At 44.3% G+C, this 27,588-nt stretch overlaps 1 protein-coding gene across 1 annotated transcript in view; it reads right to left on the bottom strand.

Moving 5' to 3' along the window:
• LOC147698454 (serine/threonine-protein kinase Nek5-like) overlaps positions 1–27,588 on the bottom strand; it is a 235,630-nt gene that overhangs the window by 73,104 nt on the left and 134,938 nt on the right. The gene's annotated exons all lie outside the window — the stretch shown is intronic.

Genomic DNA, 27,588 nt, shown 5'->3' with positions numbered 1-27,588 from the left:
CACAGAATGCACTTACTACTTTTGGTATTCACAGAATGAACTTACTCATTTCGGTATTCACAGAAGTTAGGACTACTAACTTTAGGACTCCTAAATGCCTTCTGTGAATACCGAAAGTCTTAAAATTAGGATTTTTCTCAATTTAGTAGTAGTAAAGTTAGGACTCCTAACTTTAGGACTCCTAAATGCCTTCTGTGAATACCGAAAGTCCTAAAATTGCGATTTTTCTCAATTTAGAAGTAGTAAAGTTAGGACTACTAACTTTAGGACTCCTAAATGCCTTCTGTGAATACCGAAAGTCTTAAAATTAGGATTTTTCTCAATTTAGTAGTAGTAAAGTTAGGACTACTAACTTTAGGACTACTAAATGCCTTCTGTGAATACCGAAAGTCTTAAAGTTAGGATTTTGCTCAATTTAGTAGTAGTAAAGTTAGGAATCCTAACTTTACTACTACTAAATTGAGAAAAATCGTAATTTTAAGACTTTCGGTATTCACAGAAGGCATTTAGGCATCCTAAAGTTAGTAGTCCTAACTTTACTACTACTAAATTGAGAAAAATCCTAATTTTAAGAATTTCGGTATTCACAGAAGGCATTTGGGCATCCTAAAGTTAGGAGTCCTAACTTTACTACTACTAAATTGAGAAAAATCCTAATTTTAAGAATTTCGGTATTCACAGAAGGCATTTAGGAGTCCTAAAGTTAGTAGTCCTAACTTCTGTGAATACCGAAATGAGTAAGTTCATTCTGTAAATACCAAAAGTAGTAAGTTAATTCTGTGAATCGGGCCCGTGGTGTGCAAATAGTGCAGTTTGAAAGCACATTATTGTTCTTTACCTTCTGATGAACGCTGGTGGTGCACACAGTAGGGTTCTGGCAATATGCACTACCTGCCCTATCAAGATTAAGATCTGTGTCCTAGTATACATATAAGACAAAGAAAATATGCAGACTCCTCACTAGGGTAGCAGTGGTTCAGGCTGTCTTATCTTTGGTCACTTCTCTCATTGACTATGCGAATTCACTTTATTTCGGTCTTCCGTTGTATCTAGTCAAAAGACTGCAACTGGTACAAAACCCGCCCGCCAGACTGATTTTCAATCTGCCCAGATGGCAACATGCTTCCCCCTTTAAGAGGAAGCTACATTGGCTCCGCATAACACAACGTTGTGCTTTCAAAACCAGGTGCCTAATTTTTAAATCTCTGCATGGCGCCTGTCCGAAATTTGATTCCAACCTTATCCAGCGATACAGACCTGCCCGCAATTTGCGCTCAGCCCACCTGAACCTCCTGATCACACCGACCTACAAACTGAAGAGACGAGGCGGTGGTAGATTTGCGGTGTTGGCCCCTCACTTCTGGAACGCCCTCCCCCTTGACATCAGTTCCTGTACAGACTTTTTGACATTCAGGAGACTTCTTAAGATCTGGCTGTTTATCTAGGCATATAAATAACCTACCAGGACCCAGGCTACTCCTAAATTTAGCACTAAGACACCGAACGGTGTACGTGCGCTCTACAAATAATTTTAATATAACATATACTTGCACTTATCGAAGGACAGGCAGGCAAAGATTCCCTGGAGATGCAGTAGATGTGCAGTAGGAGAGCGTGTCCTCGTGTGATCCTCACTTGTGATATCCACCATCTCACAACTTTTGTGCAGAAGATGGAATGTGGAATTCAGGTTTCTAGTTTTCTCTTCTGCTAGCTTCTGTCTCAGTTAATTTTTCATTTTGATAAGACCATCAGGGGCTAAAAGTTCTGAAATGGGAGGAGGGATTAGGGGGCAAGGTGGGAGTATATCAAGAGGACAATGACGTTCTCAGCAAAAGAGTAGGTGTTGCCCCTCCCCAAAGGGGTCCTGCTAGGGAGATACTCAGCAAAGTGATACGAAGATCCCAGATTCAGGGGTACAGGAGTTATGTATGTATGTATGCATTTATTGCTTATTGAGCGCAACTGTCACCCAAAGGGCATCCTGGCGCTGAGACCGATCCATACATCTGTTAGGTAGGCTACATTACTCTTGGGAACAAGTGGGTCTTAAGGTCCCTTTTAAACGTAGGCAGGTCATGGCTACTCCTCAGTGTCAGAGGTAGAGTATTCCACAACGTGGCGGCCGTGAAACTAAAAGCACGTCCGCCCATCCTTACTCTGTTTATCCTGGGGACCCTTACCAGGAACGCCGAAGAGGATCTCAAAGGTCTGGCTGCCTGATACCAGGAAAAAAGATTCTGAAGGGGTATTGGTCCCAGTCCATGCAGGGCTCTAAAAACAAGACATAGAGCTTTGAATGCAATTCTCTGCTGGACTGGAAGCCAATGAAGGTCGGCCAGAGCTGCCGATGAGGAGGCGGATCGCGGTCGAGACAGGGCCAGTTTTGCGGCCATGTTCTGGATCCTTTGGAGTTTAAGGACCAAGTTCTTCGGGGCACCCAGAAGTAGTGCGTTACAGTAGTCTAGCCTACTGAGGATGGAACTACGCACTACCTCTACTCTGGATCCCCGAGGAAGAAGTGGCAGGATTTTTCGAAGGGCACGAAGCAGGCCCATACACGTCGCTGCTGTCCTATTTACGGAAGCATCAAGCTGCAAATTGGGTTCAAATAGGACTCCCAAGTTACAAGCTGATTCTGCAGCCTCCACTGAGCCCGGGATAGACGTTGGCCAAAAATCACCCGGCAATGTGCGAGGGGTTCGGTCCAAGGAGCAATAAAGTACCTCAGTTTTTGACCCGTTGAATTGCAACGCGTTGGCTCGCAGCCATGCTGCTGTTGCCGACATACAACAGTGAAAGGCATCCCTTGAAATTATCTCCGATCCCTCAAATGAAAAAATCAACTGAGTGTCATCGGCATAATTGATGACTGATATGCCGAATGACTTTATCAGTGCTACCAAGGGACGGAGATATATATTAAATAGGATCGGACTAATCGCCGACCCTTGGGGGACTCCTTGTTTCACCTGCCGAGTGGCTGATCGAAATGGTGGTAATGCCACGGCTTGTTGTCTATTGTCCAAATAAGAAGTGAGCCAGTCTAAGGCATGCCACTCACTCCCGCATTCCGGAGACGGCCAAGTAATACCTCATGGTCCACCGTGTCGAACGCGGCCGACATGTCAAGTAGCACCAAAAATGCAGACTTGCCCCTGTCGACTCGCGTTCGTAGATCGTCCAGCACGGTGACCAAGGCCGTCTCGGTGCCATGAGCTGGCCTGAAGCCAAATTGAGCAGCATCCAGACAGAGATTTGTTTCCAGGAAGTTGGATAAAGCTCTTGTGACCCATCTCTCAAGAATTTTTATCGTGAATGGTAATAGCGAAATCGGCCTATAATTAGCCGAATAGAGAGGGTCCAGGGAAGCCTTTTTCAACAAAGGTGTTACAATTGCCATCTTCCAACTGTCTGGGACTGTCGCAGTAGTCAATGATTGGCAGCAGATGGAATGCAATGGAGGGAATAGCTCATCTTGAAAGGCCTACCAGATCTCATGAGGCATTGGATCAAGCGGTGATCCTGATGATACGCTATTAGCCAGGATACCAAATTCCTCTAACGAGGGAACAGGAAAACAGGACAACTGAGGCCGATCTTCCTCGCTATTAGCCCCCTCGGATCCCGAGTTATGGGGGAATGAGTTGCATGTGAATAGATGCCGAAAATCAAAATCTCTAGCGAAAGGGTTTAAAGAACATGAAGGGAGCGTGGGAGGCTTGGAAGTGTAAATGGAGGCTGGAGGGGTGCTGGAGTGGTGGAAATGCTTATAAAGGACACCAGTTATGTTTCGTGGTTGTTGACAAGTATTAATCGGGACATAAGCACAGCATGCACAGGTGATGATCAAATGCATATGAAGAGAGAGAACTGTTGAGGAGCTACTGCATCTGCTGCACCAATGGTCGCTACACCCTTGGAAATACAGGGGCAAAGAATAGGGAAGACAGAGGATTATCCAAATAGGTGAAATAAAGCAGTAATTTGGGTTGAGTGGGTTTGTGTGGCATGGTGCCACTGCACCAGCTAACATAAAAGGAAGGTATGCTTCAGTAAGTCCAGCTGCATGGGATACGCAGAAAGATGGAGAGGTGAGTTGGGAGTGATGGGTTAGCGAAGAAGGGTGTTAGTTGGTGGTGTTGTTACAACAGTACAGGTTTGCTATTGCATATTTTGTAGTTAACCACGGAGCTAAGTGTAAAATTGATGGTATTGTGCTGTGGGGTAAGCAATGTTTGATGGCCTCTAATGCAACAAAGGAAGTAGGATCTTTGGCTTAAGTACGCAATCTAAAATGAAGCGATAATCAGGGTTTAAGGATTTCCTGAGTCCTCAGAGCCCTGCTACATGAATTGAAAGTACGTTCCTGGAAGTGTGCGAACAAATTGATGTTGACAGGTGAGCAGGAGAAGGAGTGTTGTGTTCAGATGTTGACAATGTAAGTGTGTAGTGGTGTAACCAGGTTTTTATGGGCTGTTGTGAAACTAAGTAAATGGGCTCTTGTTTGAAACTTGCAAGAAAGCAGTAATATGGATTGTATGCATTGTTGGGGGCACTGTGCTACCGCACCTGTCGCACACAAAGTAGCCATGGACAAGTAAGTGTAGCTGTGGAGGCTAGAGAAGGAAAAGGAAGTGGGATAGGCATGTTTGTTGTGAGTGGGGTTTGCTGGGGGGTAGGTGTTCTTGTATGAGAAGGGCAGGATGCATGAAAGAGCAAAGTTTATATTTTTGAAAGTACTGGAAGGGCATGAAGGATGGAGCAAGATTGGTATAGAACATTATGCAGCAAATGATGAAAGTAAACTGAAAGAGCACAAGCAAACACGTGCATCTTTTTAAAATGTAATTGAAAGCGATGGCAGCCAATGGGCTAAAAGAACATGAAGAGAGGTTGTGAAACTTGGAAAAGGAAAGACAGATCGGTGGGATGAGGGGTTACAGAAGGCCAATGATTGTGGTTATGGTTGTTTTCATGTAACACAAATCAAAAAAGCACAACATGAGGGGTTCAAGAGCAAAAGTACACATAAGAGAGAACTCTGTAGCAGCACCACTGCACCTGCTGCACAAATGAACGCTATGCTCTTGGAAATGAGGGTACAAAGTCTAGGAATTGGAGATAAATATGAACTAGCTGAAAGAAAGCCGTAGTGTATGGTTAATGGATCTGTGTGGGGTGCAGTGCCACTGCACTTGCTGCGCAAATGTAGGCTATGCTCCAGAATGGATAGTTGCAAAAGCCTTGGAAAGAAGAGAAAGACAAGAGGTGTGTTTTGGGTAGGAATGCAGCGAAGAAGGCGGATAGGTGGTAGTGGCGGTGTTGTTATAGCCGAAAGGAGATATTTTGTAGTTAACAACAGAGCTAAGTACAAAATGTATTGTATTCTTAGCAGGGTAAGCAGTGTGTGATACCCCCTATTGCAAGGAAGGAAATAGGCTACTTGGGTCTAGTTTAAATTAAAAAAAAAACCTATTCATTAATTTGGGGTCAACGCAATGGGTCCCTGAAGCCTTCCGTGACCTGGTGCCACTGCACCTGCTGAACCAATGGAAAGTACTCCAGTGGAAGTGCAGGTGCAATTGGCAGCGACATGAGATCAAGAGTCTTGGTGAGGCACCATAGAAGAGCAGTAAATGGGGTTCTTGTTGTTTTAGATGTAAATGTCCGAGTAATTTTCAGTTTAAAAAGCTAGCAGCCACGCTATATTATTTAATTAGGCATGAACTGGCATATTCAGTGTGCCATAGGCTGAGGTTCAAGTAGGGAAATGTGCAGCTATGCACCTGGTGGAACTGGCAAACAAAGCAGGAATCAGGGAAGATGGTATTTTAGGGGTACGGTAATGAAGTTACGGCCCAGTAAGCATTATTGTGTAGGGTAGGGGCAGGAAAGGAAGACGGAGAGCCCTTTTTATGGGGGGCTGGGGAGGGGGAGTGGGGCCATCAAGAACCTATCTTGCTAGGTGGGTTTGTAAGTAAAGGACACAAGGTGCAAGGGCACAGCTTGTATTTCAGAATGGACTGAAGGGCATTAAGGATGGAGTGTAATTGGTATTTTGCATAACTGAACCAATGGTGACAGGGTACCAGGGTGCTAAAAATCACAACTTGTGTGGGTCATGATGAAAAGCACACAGGAGAGAGATTATTGGCCCGGCGCCACTGCACCTACCGTACCAATGCAAGCCATGACCCTGTAAATGTGGGGGTAAAGGCTTGGAACAGGAAAGGAATATGTAGATGGGTGAAATTAAGCATTAATCTGGCTTCAATGGTTTTGTGAGGTATATTGTTAAGCAATGGTTTAGTCAAATGTAGTTCCTGAAGGGAGACAAAATAGGAGAGGTGAGTTGGGGGTGGGTGGGCACCAAAGATAGATAATAGGTGGTGGCAGTGGTGATGGTGTTACTAAAGGGCTGGTATGAAACATCACACATGACAGTTAACGGAGCCACAAACAAAATGTATGGAAGTGCGTAGTGGGGCAGCCAGTGCATGATAGCGCCTAGTGCAAGGAAGGAAACAGGCTTCTTGGCTCCTGTTTAAAATTTAAAATGAAGCACTAGTCTGGGTTCAATGGGTACCCTCAGGGCTCAGTGTCCTGGTGGCACGAATTGGAAGTATTCCCGGGATGGCTAGGGACAGGGAGAGGCGTGCCGGGGGGCCTTAAAAGAGCAGTGATGTGGGGCAGTTGTTGTTACAGAAGGACATGTAGACGTAGTTTGTAGGCCACAATGCCAGCAGCCACAAACTATTTAAAAAGTGGGCAGCAGAGTAGGCAGTGTGTCATGGGTTGTAGTGCAAGTAAGGTAATGGTCTCTGGGTCTCCTGCTTCATTGCAAAATAAAGCTGTAATGTGTGTTGAATGTTTTTTGAGGTCATGGTGCTACTGCGCCTGCAGCACATGAGGATGGTAAGGCTTAGTAAGTTTAGGTGAGTTAGGCAAGGGAAAGGAAAAGAAGACAGAGGTAATTTTGGTGTAGGGAGCTGACAGCAGCATATGTTGCTAGTTGTTTTGTAAGAAACAGATAGGGTGTGTGAAAGAACATAGTTTGTATTTTCTAAAGTAGTTGAGGAGGCATAAAGGGTGGAGTATTGAACATGATTAAAAAATGAGGAAAATAAAGTCTAGGATCAGCATGTAGATGTCTATAAAATGCAATTACATGCATTGATGGCTATAGGTGTAAAATAAAATAAAAGGTGCTTGTGAAGCTTTGAGCTCTGCAGCAGTGAAATAAAGGAAAAATAAAATGAGAATAGTTATTATCATTTTATTTTTTCTCTGCTGCGACAGCTTTGAAGATGTGGCGGGCTACTCTGCTGACAGAGCAGGGGAGGAGAGGTTTGCACTCCACATTCATGCGCACTTTGCATGTTCTCCACCCACATGCCCAGGCTCCCATTCCCTGGCTGAGCGCCAAACCACAGCTCGTAGACCAATCACAACGCTGCATTGGAGCCTGAGAGTGCTTCCTGTTCCTGGGATATCGGCCTGGAGAGACGACGGCGGGACGACAGAGGAGAGGTGCTGCGAAGGGGTACATTTTTTTTCTTTTTTTATGCGTATCCCTTGCCTTAACTGGCTTCAGAAACATCACTGCGCTTGAACTGCATGAAGCAGATGAAAAAGTGCACCCAAGCATATACAGTACTGTAGAGTTCCTTACCTGTAAACTAGGTCTTAAATATCTGTTACATGGATTCTTCTCCTGTTTTGTTTATAGATAAGAATTGGACTTGATTAACAATTGATAAATCCCAATCCTTTAAAGGTGAAGTCATCAACACACATGTAAAATTACTACTAGCAGCTATTAATAGGGTTAAGCACTGAACCATTGCCTCAAAGGCCTTAGTGATAAAACTCAAAATGTTTGCTTGGGGCTTACGACTTATAGTAGGGTTTCTATGGCACTCCCTTCAATTTCTGGAGGGAATGCTGAATCCAGTGGTGAGTCAACAATTGGATTTGTATCCCGATTTAGCATTTCCTACATAAATTATAAGATGTCAATTGCCACATAAATCAAGCCCTTGGTCTCAAAAGTGGATGTGTTAAAGCATCTCTGCTATGTATCAGTGCCTGCTTTCAAACATGTACAGTCTTTATGGGGCCTGACTCATTACGCATTTGGGTTGTGCTCTTTTAATTAAGTATCTCATGCAGAAAGCCATTTTGTAGGCTGAAACCCCACTATTTGCAAAATCATAGGGTTTATGACCACACAAGGGCAGTTTCCTATGTACCATACCCCTTCTGCTATTTGGAAAAACCTATCTGAATCTCAAAAGAGGTTTTGTGACTCATTCCAATTCCTTAAAAGGAGAGGTATGAAAGGGGGTTTCTCTCCTAAGTGTGAATCACAATGAGATGTGTCAATGGTAAGTGAATGCATTTGCAAGCCATTGAAAAGTTACCAGCTCCTGAAAGCAGATGGTAACTTATTTCCAATGAGCAAGCTGTCCCCATTGGACAGGGAAGTGTCATGGACAAAACGCTTAGTAGGTAGGTCTGAAGAGTCCCCTTGTTGCAAGATAGGGTCCAGTAGCCAAGTATCACCCTTTATGGAATTGTATACATGGACGTTGTCCACTGTCTCATGAAGAGGAAACCCCCAAAAAGGGATAAAAAACCTCATTGGCAATCTTATTAGCCTTAATTGAAGATGAAGAGCAATAATTAATAGATAAGATTAGCACCAACCTCCTCCTAACATCAGGAAGGAGAAAAGAGCCATGCAAAATCCAGAGGTAGAATGCACTAGCAAAAGTGACTACAAATAGCAAAAAAATCAAGGGGTAAATTGAAAGTCAAAGTAAATATTGCGAATAAATAATAAGGGAATTAACGTGTTGCGATGCACCCTTGTCCTAAACGAGCTTCTGTATACACAGATCCAACAAGGACTGACACCACAGGAAAAGGATCTACTTAAACTCTTAACTCTCCGGTCAGTACAGATGTAAAGATATGCCCCCCTCTAGAAGCTCCAGGCTTATCAGGGTGGCATTGAAAAAAATGGTAAACTAGCAAAGAGGCATGAACTAAAGATGTAACTTCCCAGGAAAAGGTCCTTCAAGTGAATCAAAAACTGACCACCTACCTAAATGCACACTTACTCACACCCCCATGCTTTCAGAAGCATGCACACATCCACCCATTATTCTCAAGCACACACACATCCATTCAGTGCACGCACTCACAAATACACATACATTCATACAGAGACACACGCACGCATGCACCGCACACTACAAAATATAATACTTACCTTCTGAAGCATCTCAGGGAGGGAAGCCTTGGTGGTTCCAGAAGGGTTTGAACTGTCGCCTCCCCTCACTGGTCGACAAAGGTCAGCCGGGGAGGGGAGGAAGCAATCCCTATCTCGTCACATAGAGGGATGGGGTCAGTAAGACTGCTGACCCCATCACACTGTGTGACGAGACAACCGTGATGGAAACTCAACTCTCGGCACTTCAGGGCTTAAAACCGATGCACTCTGGTCCGAGGCTATTAGTGACGGTCCACTTTGTCACGAGAGGGAGTGACTTGAGGTACTTTGGCAGGCTGAAGAGGTCACACCCACTGGGCTGTGACATCTTCTTCCCTGCAACATTCAGCTCAGGCAGCCAGACGTCTGCCCATTTAGCACATGTCTAGCTCCTGGTTGCCTGACCTGAAAATAAAGAGTGTCTGTCAGGCTGACCTTTGTTCATCATGACAGACACTCTTTATGTGGTCCAAAAGGTGGGGGCGTGCCAAGCAAACCCCTACCCCTCGGGCCTCTGCTGCTTGATTGTAACCTGATTCAAGCCTCTACAATTAATGCAAGATCAAATATCAGGATCTTCCTTGGGTAGAAAAAAACAAAGGTGTCTCAGTAGGCAATGAAGATGGAACTATCAACTCGTTTTGAAATTTCCGTTGTGGATAAACCTTCAAAGTCTTCTTTCATGGCAATCAGGCAAACCACACGTTGACACTATATGCATGACCCTGTACTGACTCAGAGGGGGAAGAGAATGGGTGGGTGAGGGGATTAAACACAAATTTAAATTGTTGATGATTTAAGAACCGTATTACAAACATGCTGTTCTTATGTAATTGCGCTAAGTGCTTGGTAAAAAACCTTGTTAAACTCTGTCTACAAAAAAATTAAACCTTCAAAGTCTTCGTTACCCTTTTAGTCAGAGAATAAATCCAGCCAAAAGAAACAAACGTGCCAGATTCAAATTGTATTGTGCAATATTACTACCTCTAAAGGGGAAGTTGTCAGGACTTACTACAGAACAGATCTCTGAGGAGTTGCAGATCCATAGGAGGGTCTGGAACCAAACGGTATCTTGGCACTTGTGGTGCCCCAACAAGCTAAAGATTGGGGAATCATGACTAAAAGTTGGTTTCCTGCCTTTTCCAAAATGGAAGAAGTTCCTAGTGTGGGGAACAGAGGTCCGACCAAGACGTCCAGGTTTCCCTTCCGAGTCAGGATAGACAGAGAAGCATTTTTGTCCTAAAGTCTCCAGATTAAGCTTGCTGCTAAAGCTGTCCCAAGAATTCCAGGTGATGAGTGCACATTAATGATTGTATCTTTTTGAATTGCTAACTTTCTGTGTACATTGTATGGGCAAACCCTGAATGCATCTACCTTTTGTTCACAGGTGGAGAAAGGGGCTTCATCCAAACAAGCACTCCAGTGTTGCTTCCTTACCATTCTCACATTCCCTGTTTTCCCAGGGCCTGATTCTAAGTACTTATATTTTTTAAATAAGTATGAAGGATCTTAGGAATTTAGGGAGGCTTAGACCAATCTGTTTTGATTCCCGTAATAGCTAGGCCTGGGCGGTAAACTCCGCTCCGTTCGGTGATTTTGCAGAGTTTCCCACGCTCAGCAGAGAATGCGGAGTTCAGAAAAAATCCACTCCGCAGAGCGGAGTTGAGTTTTTTCATCGCTCGCCAAGGTTAAGTTGGCGAGCACGAGCAAGGGAAACCTTACTCCAGACCACTTACTGGCGAGATTTCTAAATGCAGGCGGTCGCAGATGGCCACGACATAAACGTTGAGAAACCTTACGTTCATGTTGAGGAAGATGCTACTCGAGCAGCAGAAAGGGCAGCTCCTCCGCAATGGCAGAGGCGCGTCGCCCCACTGACTTAGAGCCAGCAGGTGAAAAATAAAACTATATACTATAATCATTTTATATTTTACTTGCCGGCTCTGCGCCAGCGTGTGCAGGGAGGGGCAGGAAGGGGGGATGAGGCCCGGCTTGTGCACTTATAAGTGCACATGTGCCTTTGGCCAGCTGTCTCAGGACGGCCAAACGCATAATGCACACTTAGTTTTATCCAACCGTGCTGTATTGGACAGCCGGATTGGAGAAACAGCACAGACTCCCTGTCCTGAGTTGAGCGTCAAAGCAGCCTGCTCAGGCCAATCCCAGCGCTGCTCTCGTAGCATGAGAGCAGGGCAGGGGATTGCACAGGGAGTCTCTGCTGCTGTCCCAGTGTCTGCTGGGACCAGGAAGTAGCAGAACACCGAGGTGCGATGAGCAATGCGGCTGACAGCTTCAGGTAGGCGTTTTTTTAAAAACATTATTTGCACTCCACGATGCCCCGCCCCCTCCCACCTCTTCATGGCGTTGGCCACCACTGAAAGCAGTGCAATCTTGCACTGCGCATCGTGCAGTTTGCGCTGATTTTCTAGCATGGGACAAACACCTGGTGATAAAAATTAGCGTGACCAGCACAACCTAACGCACTCTCCCGCTTGGGGAACTCCAGGTTTGCACGGCAGAGTTTTTTGGTCACTTTGCGGGGTTCCGCATAGCACAGTGATTGTAAGGAAACTGGCAACAATTTTTTGGGGGAGTTTTACATTGTGATTATGCCTCCTCAGGTAATAAATTCCAAACATTAGATCATTATTAGGAGATGAAATCATGTAAAACAATTGTAATTTCAACTATAACTTGCAATGGAAGAGACTCTGCCCGAATCGGACCACAAGCTTGTCCTGAATGCTACAGCAAGACCCATTCTGTATGTTCCTAAACATCATTCAGCCTCTGCTGCTATTCGGAAACTGCATTGGCTCCCTGCCTCTAAACGAATTACCTTCAAAGCCTTATTCATTGTCCATAAGGCACTTCACAATACAGGCCCTAAGGGAGTTAAGCATCTCTTTCAACGATATGTACCATCTAGACAGTTGAGTTCAGATGGAAAAATCTGTTGTTTATCCCTTGGTTTTGGAGGGCAAGATGGGGAGGGAGAGATTTTGCTGTGGCTGCATCTAAGCTTTGAATACTCTCCCTAACGCCATCTCCTGCCTGGAAGATAATTGCCCTTTTTGTAGGGCCTTTGAAGACCGGTCTTGCAATGTCCCTTTTAACTCAGGGATGATGCTCTTGCCCTCCTCAGTCGACTAACCGTATTAGCGCCTTGACGCCTGCGGGGAATTTGTTTGTGCTTTATAAAAAACCAAATCAAACAATCAATCAAATCAGAAGTTAATGGAGAGCCATCCACAGGGAATTTATTTGGAAGTATACTTGTCTATGTTCGCAATATTACTTTTTGAGGCCCAATCCTGGTCGATAAACATACCACAGGTAGCACTGTACAACAAAGCAGAAGTATTAACAGTCTTTCTGACAAAAAATGAATGGTTATTAGTGTTATTCATAGGCAATCTAATGTATGGGATCTAGGTCTCTCAACTTCCTCTCTAGAACAGAATGTGTCATGCCACAGTTTTGTCATGCCGTTTAGAGTAGGATTGAATCAAATGTCCAACTTCACCACAATATAAACGCAGACCAGCATTATGTCAGCACCCTTTCTCACTTTCAGTCAAAGGACCTCGCATAGTTCCAATTTGCACGGGGTGGTCTTGAATAAACAGGTTCACTGAGACCTCTGATTTACCCGGCAATAAAACCTTAGGAGGATTATAGTACTTTTCTCTGAGCTTCTTCCTTTTCTAACTTCTCTCTTGTATTGTATTTTCAATTAGCAGTACCAAATCAATGAGTTCAGCAAACGAGGTAGGACATTGGGAACACACTAAATCATGCTTAATTTTCTCCTTTAACCATGTTGAAAAAGACCCATCTGAGTTTTTTCAGCTGACAAATGGCAAAATGAATCACATATGCCAAGCCATCCACCCAGTGCCTAAATTGTAAAATAAATGAGTGCCAGGGCCCTCGCCAGGAGGCCACGATAGCTTTCACTACCCATTGCCACTGCCATCGCTACCAATGACAGTACCAAAACCACTACTAACCATCAGATTCCTAAACGTTTGACTGTTCGGACTATTTCAGCCTCCAAAGCTATAGGAATGGCTTTGGTGGCAGGTATTAGTCATTTTAAATGTACATTGAATTAATAAACAAGCATAGTTGTGCTCATCTCTAAATGCGACAAACAGCGCCACCATGTGGCAGCTGCCATTAGTGCAGGTGTTGACAATTAAGTGCCAATGCCAAGCACCGGAAGCCATTGGCTCAAATTAAGCCCTGCATCCACCCCACCTTCATGAATATCATAAAATAGTTCCTCAGCAGAATACCCAAATTAGAACATTGAAAAATCTTTTAAACACAAAAAAACACACCAGAGTGTTAACAAGTATCAGACTAAGTTGCAAGCAGAAAGCCGATCAAGTAAGAGATCCAATTGGATCACGCACACTTTGGCAGGATCTTGACTAAATCAAGCATGGCAAAAAGCAAAATGCGCAGTAAGGGATTTCCAAAATTCCTTTAACTTCTTAGGATCCTAGAAAAGTACAAAGCACTTGTAGCGACCTCTGTATTGTCTGTAGACTGTTCAACCACAGTCTGTTTAAACACCAGATTCTCAAAGCGCAATTGTCCTGAGATGATCCTTAGTGTTACAGTCCACTTCTGGATTGTCCGAAGTCTGGGCAACTCCTCACTATAACTGCAGTGCCACAATTCACAGAATTATATATGTTGAAGGGACCAACTGTCTCCTGAAGAGGGCTGCAATAAGGGGAAAAGATCCTTAGCAATCTTATAAGTCTTAATTGAAAATGAAGATCAATAATGAAAAGATTAGCTAAGCACCAACTCCTCCTGACATTTGAAGGGAGAACAAAGCCTGGCAAACCCCAGAAATAGAATACAAGAGCAGAGTAACTGTGAAGAGAAAAAACTCAGAGACACAAAGAAAAGTAAGTGTCAAAGCGAATAAGAGAACTAATGCATCCTTCTTTTGGAAGAGCCGTTTTACACATTGCTCCAACAGGAAGTGACGTTACAGGAAGAGGGTCTACTTCACATTGGGAACTTCAGTTAACATCCTATGGAGAGACCACCATCTTGGGACAGGCAGATTCTAAGGCACGTTCACACCACTTTTGTGGAAAATCATGACCTCTGCCATGCAAATAAATATTTATATTATGTGTTGTATATGTACATATATCATATATATGTACATAATTATATTACCCAGTGGTAACTTTAGCCCTGGGGACAAGGAAACAGATCAACAGATTCCTTCCGCTCAGAGGGAGCAGCATAAATAGCTGCTTCTTCCAGGCAGGAGCAATTCTGGCTCCCGCAGCCTGCGGGGAGCCGGCTAGGGCCAAGGGGACCCCTGGCCCTAATAAAGCTTAGAGATGGTGGCCACTTGGCATCTTTCCCCTTTTAAAAAAAGGACCTGGGGGTTGGGGTCCGCTGTGCCTAATAAGGGTCAGGTGTCCTGTAGCCAACCTCCCACCAGGGTTGTCTTTACGTATAGTAATAAAATATTACTTTACATTTAAAAAAACTAGAACTCTGTGACGTCATAAATGATGTCATAGAACATGTCATGAGTGATGTAATATATGAGAATATAAACAGTGCATGGTTGGGCACAAGTTATAATTAGCTCTACTAACTATAACTGCTGAATTTCTGTTTCTTTTTAGTTCAAAAGGTTAATGCTGTCAGTGACATACTCACCTAACTATAATGTTACTTTAACCTTCGTTTTTCCAGTGAATTTCTGAGGTTTTAGGTTATAAAAGAATAGAAGATTTTAGAAACAAAAACAGATGTTATTTTAACCTTTGTTTCTCTCTCTCTCTCTCTCTCTCTCTCTCTCTCTCTCTCTCTCTATATATATATATACGAAAACGCCGAAATGCATTATGCCCTAATGCGACAAATTAAAGGTTACCTGGAATCCCCGTTGTTGTCCTCTGGTCTTTTCTGCTGAAGGGACTTTACATGGATAATTTACACGAGCTGTGCCTTGGCGCGTGCAAACAGAGGACCCGCTGCTTAAGTGACCCGCAAACAGTGAAGGCATCGTGGCAAAATTCACCAAGGTATTGGTAGTTTGCAAGGGTCCACCGCGAGAAACATTATGGACACGGGGCTGCTGCTGAATGCAGTCTGACATTGCACAGAGACGCTGGATCACTGCACCACGGCGTCACGGCTCCGTCCAAAACTGCTCCTGGGTTGCAGCGGTGGGGACCCGAGGTGGCCTTTCACGTCAGTTATTTACGGGACTGTCTGGACTCAAATTTGTCCCCTTCCTCCCTTGGCAACAGGTACATCAAGGCACACTGAAGCATCGGCTTCCTCCGCACTAACTGTGAATTGATGAGTGCATTCTGGGATATGGAGTCCTGGAGGTAACAACCACAGCTGCACAACATCAAGGCGGAGCCTGCTTTGACTCTATATACTCGGAGTTACCGTGATGGCCACGAGAGGAAAAAGACAGACCTATGGCATGGTTAGGCATCTGATGAAGGCAACGAAAACGCCGAAATGCATTATGCCCTAATGCGACAAATTAAAGGTTACCTGGAATCCCCGTTGTTGTCCTCTGGTCTTTTCTGCTGAAGGGACTTTACATGGATATATATATATATATATATATATATATATATATATATATATATATATATAATATATTTTCTACTGGTGGTCGCCAGTAGGTAGTAATAGTTACAACCTAGTTTCTATAGGAAAAGCATTTTTTGATTTGCTAATAACTTTGGCGTCGTTAGACGAATCTTTGCGAAATTCCCCCCAAAAAAGTCTATCTAGGTCAGCTTCTATCCTGAAAGTTTGGGGGTGATTCATCAAGCGGGGCCTGAGGAAAAAATGGAGTCCCAAAACGTGTTTTCCCCATGTTAATTTCCATAGGAAATTTTGCGACAAGCTACAGCCCGAACTGCTGAACAGAATTACCCCAAATTTGGCAGAAAGGTAGAGCTTTGTTCAGAAAGCGACCTTTTTTTAAAATGGTGTAAATCCGTTCAGTAGTTTTTGAAAAATTCAAAAAATAAGAGTCAAAAAATCAATTTCCCATAGGAAACTGTGTGCAAGGCTACAGCCGAAACTACTGAACGGAATTACTCCAAATTTGGCACAAAGGTAGTGCTTGGAACAGAAATCACCCTTTTTTTTAAATGGTCTAAAAGCGCTCAGTACTTGCCAAGAAATTAGAAAAACAAAAGTTTCGATACCTGGGCGGAGCCTAAGTCCTGTGCACGAGCTTCACTGTGATTGGCTGCCAACACTTCAAACCAGGAAGTGTTGGCAGCCATCTTGTGGCTCGGTAGAAGCGAGTCGCTAGAAAACAGAGAAACAAAGGTATACAACAAGAGAAGGGGGCAGGGTAAAAACACACTCTGACCCCCTAGGCCTGCTCAGGGGGTCCCAGAAGGACCTCCAGGGCCCCAAAAAGATTTTTTTAATTTCTTTATATCGGCACGTTAGTACAGTGGTGCAGGGAGGGGGTGGGGCCTGACATAGCAAGTGTGCAAGCGCACCCCCGGCACATTGTAAATTGGGGGATTAAGTCCCCTTCAATTCTGAGGGTCCCTGGGGGCCAACTAGCTCACCAGGTACCTCCAGTATGCGCCAGGGAGCTGAGTTGCAGAGAGGTGCTCAGAGGCCACGTCCTTTTTTACACCTCTCCGGCACGTTTGCACAGTGGTGAAGGGAGGGGGCGGGGCTTGATATAGCAAGTGTGCAAACTCACCCCCCGGCACATTGTAAATTGGGGGATTAAGTCCCCTTCAATCCTGAGGGTCCCTGGGGGCAAACTAGCCCACCAGGGGATGGGGATGTAATATGTGCGTTTGCACAGTGGTGCAAGGAGGGAGGCGTGTCCTGATGTGCCAAGTGTGCAAACGCACCCTGTGGTGCGCTTTAAGTTGGAGCATTAAGTCCCCTTAAATCCTCAGGGTCCCTGGGGGCCAACTAGCCCACCAGGAACCTCCAGTAAGCGCCTGGGAGCTGCGTTGCAGTGAGGTGGTCCAAGGCCACACCCCCTTTTTACACCTCTCTGCAACCCAGTTCTGTGGCGCGTACTGGAGGTACCTGGTGGGCTTGTTGGCCTCCAGGGACCCTCAGGACTCAAGGTGACTAAGGGCCCGATGTAGGTAAAATAGATTTACCGATTTTTAATTACCGAATTTTACCGATTTGGTAATTAAAAATCGGTAAATCTAAGGGGTGGACATGTAGGTATTCCAGATGTGCTGGAATACCGATTCTGAAGAATTCGGTATTTACCGATTCGGTAAATACCGAATCGGTAATGCCCATTCATTCCTATGGGCTTTGAAGCCCATAGGAATGAATGGGCATTACCGATTCGGTATTTACCGAATCGGTAAATACCGATTTTCACAAGGGTGCAGGGGGTGTCACTTTGACACCCTCTGGCACCCCCAAAACAGGCTTGGGTGCCATGTGGCAGGCAAACATGCCCTAAGGGCAGATCTGCCTGTCACATGGCATAGGTGTGCATGCACACATGTGCATGCACACCGGAATCGGTATTTTACCATCAAATTAATTTGATGGTAAAATACCGATTCGGTAAGGCCCCTGGGACTCTGAAGAGTCCCACCTACATCTGGGTGCATCAGATTCGGTAAAATTACCGAATTCTTATTTTACTGAATCGGTAAAATTACCGAATCGGTAATTTTACCGATTCGGTAAAATAATGCCCCTTACATACCGGTTACCCTTTTACTGATCGGTAACGGCCGAAAATACCGATTTTCGGCTGTTACCGACCGACCTACATCTGGCCCTAAATCCCCCAATTTACAACGCACCAGGGGGTGTGTTTGCACAGTGGGAGGGGGCGTGGCCTGATGTGACAAGCGTGCAAATGCGCCCTGTGGTGCGTTTTAAGTTGGGGGATTAAGTCCCCTTGATTCCTGAGGGTCCCTGGGGGCCAACTAGCCCACCAGGTATGTCTAGTAAGCGCCACAGAGTTGCGTTGCAGAGAGGTGTAAAAAGGGGCATGGCCCCAGACCACCTATCTGCAACGCAGCTCTGTGGCGCTTACTGGAGGTCCTGGTGGGCTAGTTGGCCCCCAGGGACCCTCAGGATTCCAGCGGAATTAACCCCCCAACTTAGAACCCGCCAGGGGGCGTGTCTGCCCAGTGGAGAATGGAGGGGTTGGGGCCTGATGTGACATGAGTGTACTTATGCAATCAGTCCGCCAAAACCCAAGCACTTATAAATTCACCATGCACTCTCCTTGCAGTACTTTAATCATCCACTCAGTACCCATGTACTCATGCAATGACCCAGGCACTAACTCATGGCAAATACAGAGGAGGTCATGCTAATCACAGGGATACCCCAACGCATAGTGTTCCCTAGTGTATGTAGGTGTTTTCACTGTATTCGAAGTGTCTTTTAGCATAGCACTGGCTCCGGTCCTGGTTAGTCAGAGTCTGTTACCACCAGTACCCGTCAGTAAAAATTTGGGGGTACAGGAGGACTTTCTGGTCTTCTGTTGGTTCTTTCTGCACATCTCTTGCTTCTTCCTGCACTTTTATTCATCTTTCTGGACTTCTGTTGACTCTTTAAGCAATTGTCTTGCTTCTTTCTGTGCTGTTCCTCCTCTTTCTTCACATGTCCTTCCTTTGTAGGCATAGTTAGAAATTAGCATTTAAAAAAACATTGAAATTCACTGAAAAAACCATAGATTTCAGGGACGTTATAGTTACAAATTAGCATTTAAAAAACCTTTGAAATTCACTGAAAAAACCATAGGTTTCAGGACGTTATAGTTAGTTGGACATTTCACTCATACAAAACCATAGAAATTCCGCTGTTGTGGTTAGTTGAGCTAACTATAACTCGCGCCCCCGCAATGTACTGCTGATGTCACATATTACATAATACATGACATGGTCAGTGACATCACTGATGACATCTCCAATTACATCACTGATGACATCATCCACGTGAAAATCTGATGCACCTCCTCTATCTTGATAAAACCTTAGATACACCCACTCTAAAATACAGACTACCATTTTCGAAACAATAGAGACACCAATACCAGTTACTACATATGCACTCACTGATTTATAGGTCTACACACACATCCACTCATTCACCCATACAGTCACTCATATATGCAGTGACTTATCAATACAACACTATTATAGGCACTCATACACCTATACAAAAACTCACATACCGCTACTCATCCAGACTTATCACACATCTAGTCAGTCATGCAAAGAATCAATCACACTTCTATTTAGTCACCTATACAGTTATACACACACACAACCTCACTTATTCATACAGATACTAACATATACTTACTCTCTTATACAATCACTGATACAAATACTCAGTATTTAATCCTTCTTTATAATTTTCACTTAATTTAGTTTATTTAATCCTTGGATACGTATTAGGGAGTAAAATGTAATATCTAGCAGCTCAGACTGATAGTATGTTTAAACAGCGATAGCTCGTGCACATCTGTTTATGTTAGTAGACCACAGTCTTTCATCGAGTTCTATCAATACTAGTTAAGTCAGGACTGGCTTCACTTTTCGTAGCGATAGCGTGTGTCCATTTGTCTTTTACCAGTAGACCATAGTCTCTCCTCGCGTTCTATGAACACTAGTTACGTCAGGATTAGCCTCATTAGCTGCAGCGGTGGTCACATAAATACGCGCGAACTGAACCACACTTTCACTTTATCCCGGGACTACGCCCGAAGCAGACGTTCGCCTCCACGCAACTGCAACTTTAGGATCAAAGGTACGCTATCTGCAAATAGAGAATAGTACGCGTTAAACTATACAGTCGAGCGCGGTAGAAATAGCCATAGAAATTACCTAGTAAATTATAACATAGGATTGGTTGTTGTTCTGCAGGAATCTGGAAAGCTGCATAAATTATATCAACACGCTTGAACTTCATTTCGCCATATTGCGGAGAAGTTATAAGTATACAAGCTATCAACAGAGGTACGTAACGTAATGTGTACTCGTTAGTTAAACTGTTAGACTATACATCATCAAATATATATCCCTGTCCAAATCTATAATAGGCATTGTTCTTGTCTTTAAGGAATCAGACGTGTTTATACGTATGGCCATTAAATACACATCAAGTATTAATCGGCCACTGACCCCCTACCAGTGACGTTCATCAATTGTCAAAAAACCCGGTAAGCATGCAATAGGGCACTTTAGAGAATACCTGTTGTTTGGAGATATCATTACAGATTTACTTTATTGATTTTCCCGTTATTTAATTCTTTCAGTTATCAGATATCGCTGGTATCTCAGATTTCGAGAACCAATTAGCAAATAATTATAGTGTGGAGGCGACACTATTTAAAGCTCTAATCTGGGTAAGAAAAGCATTTAAGGTGATTCATCTTTGGCTTAGTCCTTGAAGTTATCAGACATAGCCACAATCATAGCGTATTTTAAAAGGTGTATCTCTCATTACCATCTAGGTAGTTTTTATCCAAGCAAGACAGACTGAAATATCTAACTATTCGTAGCAGATTACAAGAACTGACAAGTCCTCAAAATAGGTTAGTTGCCCCCTTTTCAATTAAATTAACCACTTTCAGAAAGGATTTTATCCATGATAGTCATGTATACCTGCGATATTAATTGTTTTTTATTTTTTGTCATCAACGTTACAGAATCAATTTTGAAAATCATGTGTTCCGGTTCAGAATATTAGATGGAACCGCTCTAGCGTCAAAGTCATCACTTATATGTGAATTTCATTCTTACCTGTGGTAAGTGTAAACTAGATGCATGAACGTAGCGACATCTGTTAGTGATAATCCTATCGCAAAAATAAGTAGGCTTTCTATATAGATATTCATAAATAGAAAATAAATAGAAAATAAGTTCTACGTTTCAGATACTTCAGTAAGAACAGAAACATCAGTGTGATCTAACTGATTAAGACTCCAATAATAATTAATGGAAAGTAGAATAGTGTCTTAATATAGAATTAGGAACTATCAGAGTTAGTTTCTCCTTTTTTCCATCTACATTCGATCCTATATCTGCTCTTCTCTGAATTAAATTCTCAGCTCTATTCTCACTATTTATGATTGATGTTAGCTTTGAGCATCTCTAATTAAACACTGTGATATAATGCTAACTGAATATTAGAGAATGAACCATCATAAGGTAATCAGACCTGTTCTCGTTTTGTCTATCTGAAATTTAATATTACATCTATATTACATCTGTCATAATGTGCATTATGTTCTAAAATTTATAAAAGATTGATAACTGATGCAATTGATGAATACTCCCTTTATTTGACACGTAGGCCGATGCATTTTCTGTTACAGATTATTATGTGTCAGAAATGATTTATTGTAAAATAATGGTGATCAACCCTTGAAGAATGAAACAATGAGATTAGTAACCCACAAGTCATCACATCAAGAGACTGTGGCAATAAACTATACAAAATAGTAGCAGGCTACAAGAGAGGTTATGATATATGATTTATGCTTTACAATTTTTCTAATTATCAGCTGTGTTTTGATTAACTTAGGACCTGAGTTTTTGAACAGTGTTTCCGTAATTTTTATAAAATATGTAAAGAATAAAATATTATTGTAATAATTGGGAATGAAAAATTAAACTATACATCATTTTATTTTCAGAAAGTTGTAAATTGTCTTGAAAAAGGCGCTGGCCGCCGAAACGCGTCGACACACAACTTACTCTTCTATGTTCAAGAATTTTTATGTTATGATTGATGTAAATTCAACTTTTTATGAAATGTATTTTTTAGCTATTGTTTATGTGACTGTAATAAACTTATGTATTTAACTGGAAGCTGTTCATTCTCAGTGTTGGTCCTTTTCGTATTGTGTTTTTAAATCTAGAATTACTGCCTAGGTAGTTTTCTCCATTGACAAATACTCAGTGATCCATACAGCCACTCTCACAATCACTGACTCTCACGTACAGTCATTTATATACTCCAACTCTCACATGCACTGTGTTTTACATATGTAGTTACTTGGACATGTAGCACTGAGATATATATATATATATATATATATATATATATATATATATATATATATATATATATATATATATATATATATATATATATATATATATATTACCTACTGGCGGTCGCCAGTAGGTATATATAGTTAGGATTTTTTCTCTATGGGACTTTTGAAAATTCTATGTCTAATAACTTTGGCGTTTGTGGACGGAATCGGCTGACATTTTCAGGAAAATGGCACATTATGTTTCTGAGCAGCCCCTGAAAATTTGGGGGGATTTCGTCAAGGGGGGGCCGAGAAAAAAGGGGGGGTCCCAAAACGCGTTTTTCCCATTCATTTTTCCATAGGGCGTTTGGCCTCACTTTTAGCTCGAACGGCTGAATGGATTTGCACGAAACTTGGCAAAATTGTAGGGACTGTTAGCCCGATGTGCCTTTGCTAGGTCTCAATATATGTGCTCCAGTGGATTTTGAGAAATTAACGTTTTATATCTGTGACAGCGTCCCGGGTAGCGCTCCGGTTCACAAACTTTTCGCGTAACGGAACTTTGCAAAGCGAAGCTGATTGACTCTCTGTCTGTCTGTCAACATTCTAAACAGTCCGGAACGGCCGCCATCTTGTCTCTCGGTAGGATCGAGAGACAAGAGGAGGAGAAAAACGAAGGGGGAATTTAATGAAAGGGGGCAAGGTAGACCCCTCTTGACCCCCTAGGAATGATGTTGGGGTTATTAAAGGGTCCCGTGGGGGAAATAAAAAAAAATGATTTTTTGCGGTAGAAGCGCTTTTCGGTTCGCGAACCGGGTAGCGAACCGGGACGCGAAACGGGAATTCGCCATTTTGTGTTTCGTTTTAATTAAATTACAAGATGGAGGAAAAACAATGTGAGAAATGGGTATAAGGGGGTACGGGAGACGTATCCTGACCCCCTATGTTTTCTGAGGGTGGCTGAGGATGCTCATATATGTTGATACATGTCTTCCAGCGGCTGCGCGTGAGCGTTTTTTTTTTTTTTTTGCTGCGTGACGTCTGTTAACGTTCGATTCGAAGGAAATCAGGAAGTGTTGACCGCATTTTGACACTGCGAGTAAATATATTGTTAAAAATAATTGTTATAAATTAATCCGTATTGATAAACATTGTCTGCGCCATCTTGCTTTTTTTCCAATGCCACACTTTTGTCGTGCACGGCAGCCATTTTAGATGCCTTGACTAGAGCCACTCTCTGCACGCCGCCGATCCTCAGCATGGCTCCCCACCCTCGCAAGCATCTCCCCCACGCACTGGTCACCCCCGCTCTCTCTCTCATGCATGGGCCATAAACCTCCCCCCATCTGCGCTGCTCTTCCCTGAGAATCACACCCTGTGCCCGCCCGACACCTCCCTTTCACCCTATTCACTACCGCACCCTCTGGCACTCCTCTTCCTCTGTGTCTGATTGTCCAGGCCGGTCCCAGGCTATCACCTAGCTCTGCGGATGTAGTTTATGGCCCCAACTGTAAAGAATCATCCCTCTTCAAAGGAGTTATAGTAGATCAAGGCCCCCACCCCATGAGATCCGTCACACAACACGCGTTCCTACTATCTGATAACGACCCTGTATTGTGATTGGGGAGGGGATTCTCACTGTGAGGGTGTGTGGGACCGAGCCTGAAGCGGAAGATTCCAGGGATGCCTTTTTGTACATCAAAGTCTTCACAATTATGTGTCACATTAAAAATATATAGCACTCCAACAAAGTAGTAGGATTATAACACTTTAATAACTTATAAATATATACAACGCTCCAACAAAGTAAACACGTTAAAAAAATTTTTTTAAACAAAGCAACAATGGGCTGCTGTGAGGTGGCGTCAGTAGCGGTCTGTTGTGCGAATAGTCCGAAGGCAGCACAACGCGCTGAGATCTTGACGGCACCCAGGTGATGTCCTTCAATTGCCGCACTGGTCTTGGCATCCTACAATGCTGCGCCGAAAAACGGCGTGGGGCGCCCTTGGGGGGGGGGGGGAGGCGGCGTGAACGGGCCTCCACAGGTGGAGGCTCGTCTGCTGTAGTGGGGCGCCCCTTTACCGTTTCAGTTGCCATTCAGCGGTTTTCCGCCCGCTTTTGCTGCACTGTGCCTCATCCGCCATTCAGCTGTTTACCGCCCGCTCTTGCGGCTACAGCGTCTCGCCCACCATCCAGTTGAGTTGCGCCCGCTCTTGCGGCTACAGCCTCTCGCCCACCATCCAGTTGAATTGTGCCCACTCTTGCGGTGCAGCGATAGGCGGCTGCCACAGGACTCTTAAAATGGCGGCCGGCTCTTCGGATTTGGGCCTGGTCCACTAAAATGGCCCTGGGACACATTTGAACTCGGACATTTGCCTGCTAGGGCTTGGGCCCCATTCTCGAAAGCGTCCCCTCAGCCTTGAAGATTCTACAAAAGTCATCGGGCCCCCGACTCCCGCAGGCTTCCGGTGGGGAGCGGCTGCCATGATTGCTTGCGGAATGGCCACGACGGAGCTACGAGATGGTGGTGCTCTCATGCTGACGCCAGCTTCAGTCTGAAACATTCAGAAACACTGTAGACTATCAATTCGATGACTTCCGGTGGAGCCCCAACGTGACCCGGTAGGGAAGAACTTGCCCTCCCCTCTTTTGACTGATGGTTCTTGTTGCCTGTCCCCTCTGTTGTCATCTAACAGAACCTTTTTGGATTGCCGAGTGAGAAAAAAAAAGGTGGGGCTTTCATCGTTTGGGAAAAAAAAATGTTTCAATCCAATGAAAAGTGTTATTTTTAGGTCATATGATCAAGCATTTCATCATTAGGAAACCAAAAGTAAAATGAACCAATGAAAAGTTTTATAAACAAGTCACATGACCTGTTATGCGGCTTTGGGCTATAAAAAGCCTACAAAATCCGTTGGCCTGTGAGGCGGCGTCAGTAGCAGACCGATGTGCGAATAGGCCGAAGGCAGAACAACGCATCGAGATCCGGATGGCACCGAAGTGGTGTCCAGCAAGTTTCACTGGTGTGGCCATCCTACAATGCTGCGCCGAAAGACGGCGTGGGGTGCCCGGGGGGGGGGGAGGCGGCGCAAACGGGCCTCTCCCGCCTCCCCAGATGGAGGCACCTCATCTGCAGTGGGGCGCCTCTTAGCGTTTCACTCGCTTTCCAGCTGAGTTCCGCCCGCTCTTGCGGCACAGTGCCTCACCCTCCATCCAGCTGAGTTCCGCCCGCTCTTGCGGTACAGCGTCTCGCCCGCCATCCAGCTGGGTTTCGCCCGCTCTTGCGGTACAGTGACTCACCCGCCATCCAGCTGAATTGCGCCCACTCTTGCGGTGCAGCGATAGCCAGCTGCAACAGGACTCTCAAAATGGTGGCCAGCTCTTTGGATTTGGGCCTGGTCCAATAAAATGGCCCTGGGACACCTTGGAACTCGGACGCTTGCCTGCTAGGGCATGGGCCCCATTCACGAAAGCGTCCCCTCTTTTGACTGATTGTTCTTGTTGCCTATCTCTTCTGTTGTCATTTAACGGAACCTTTTTGGACTGCCAAAAGGGGTTCTGGTCCGACCGCTGGTTGGTGGAGACATTTTGACTATATCCTGGACCTGCCCGGCCTTGCCCAAAATGGCGCCGGTATAAATGGGACTCGTAACTCCTTGTTGTGTACTGGTTGCCCAACCTTGATATCACGAGATACGTATGCAGTTTTGAAGCACATGGCGGGCGGGGACGAGTACTGATTGAACATTTGGACATCCCTATTGATATTAAGTTCTGATGTGTTATTGATTACTGTACTATTGAAAGTTCGAATTAACGTCACCCATGGTACTTGCCCGCAAATGTATATCTAGATAATTTTATTGTAACTCTCCCTGTCGTACTTTAATTATAAAATGTACGTCCACCGATTCCGCAACTGTTAGACACCTTACTTCTTGCAACCTAATGGCCCGCCCGTTACGTTCTTCTACAGTGTAAATGTCCCCTCATCATATACGATTCCAGTTTGCTCCGTGGCCGGCCCACGTGGTTATAGGCCCGTATTTGTATACTGACATTTTCACAATAAAGGTTTTTAAAACAAAACATGGTAGTAGTACCTTTTTTGGTAAAGTTTTGAATAATAGCCACTTTTTTCGAATCAGTAAAAGGCAAGTGAAATAAAGCAGCCCGATTACATGACGGTTAAAAGGTATAATACGCAGGAACGCAGTAAAGATAAATGGTCAAGGGCTGTTGTGTTTTCCACTCCTGCAACATAAAGTGATCGATAAGAATCCGATATTCATGCCTATCAGCGACTAAGACAGCAGGCCGAGCCTCTTTTTCTCAACGGCTCCCTCATGGGACGAAGAAACGCCCTTTTTCTCGAAATAGGAATATTTTACTTGCAGGACAGTTGTAAATTTCCCGGGAAAATACATTAGCCTGGAACATTGTTAGTGATAACATTTAAATGCATCTGGGTCCTTTGCTTTACAAGTCAGAGTGAGAAAAAAAAGGTGGGGCTTTCATCATTTGGGAAAAAAAAATGTTCGAAAGCAATGAAAAGTGTTATTTTTAGGTCATATGACCAAGCCTTTCATCATTAGAATAACAAAAGTAAAATGAACCAATGAAAAGTTTTATTAACAAGTCACATGACCGGTTATGCTTACGTTACGCGCTGCGCGCCGCGCTCTGGATCGTTTCCGGGAAGCTGCGCCTCGCGCACCGGAGCACTTCCGGGTGCACTAACGCGGCGCGTCATATGACGCATTACGCGACAACGCAGGTCCAGAATATAGTCAAAATGTCTCCACCAACCAGCGGTCGGAACACAACCTCTTTCAGCAGTCCAAAAAGTTCTGTTAAATGACAAGAGAAGGGACAGGCAACAAGAACCATCAGTCAAAGAGGGGAGGGCAAGTTCTTCTCTACCGGGTCACGTTGGGGCTCCACCGGAACTGATCGAATTGGTAGTCTACAGTGTTTCTGGATGTTTCAGACTGAAGCTGGCGTCAGCATGAGAGCACCACCATCTCGTGGCTACGTCGTGGCCATTTCGCGAGCAATCATGGCAGTCGCTCCCCACCGGAAGTCTACGGGAGTCGGGGGTCCCGGTGACTGTTGTAGAATCTTCAAGGCTGAGGGGACTCTTTTGGGAATGGGGCCCATGTCCTAGCAGTCAAGCGTCCGAGTTCCACGGTTGCCCAGAGCCATCTTTGCAGGCCAGGCCCAAGTCTGTGGAGCCGACCGCCATTTCGTGAGCTCCGTAGCAGCCGCCTGT

This window comes from Lissotriton vulgaris, chromosome 8, assembly GCF_964263255.1.
Source record: "Lissotriton vulgaris chromosome 8, aLisVul1.2, whole genome shotgun sequence".
Lineage (NCBI taxonomy): Eukaryota > Metazoa > Chordata > Amphibia > Caudata > Salamandridae > Lissotriton > Lissotriton vulgaris.
This window is presented reverse-complemented; position numbering and strand designations above follow the sequence as displayed.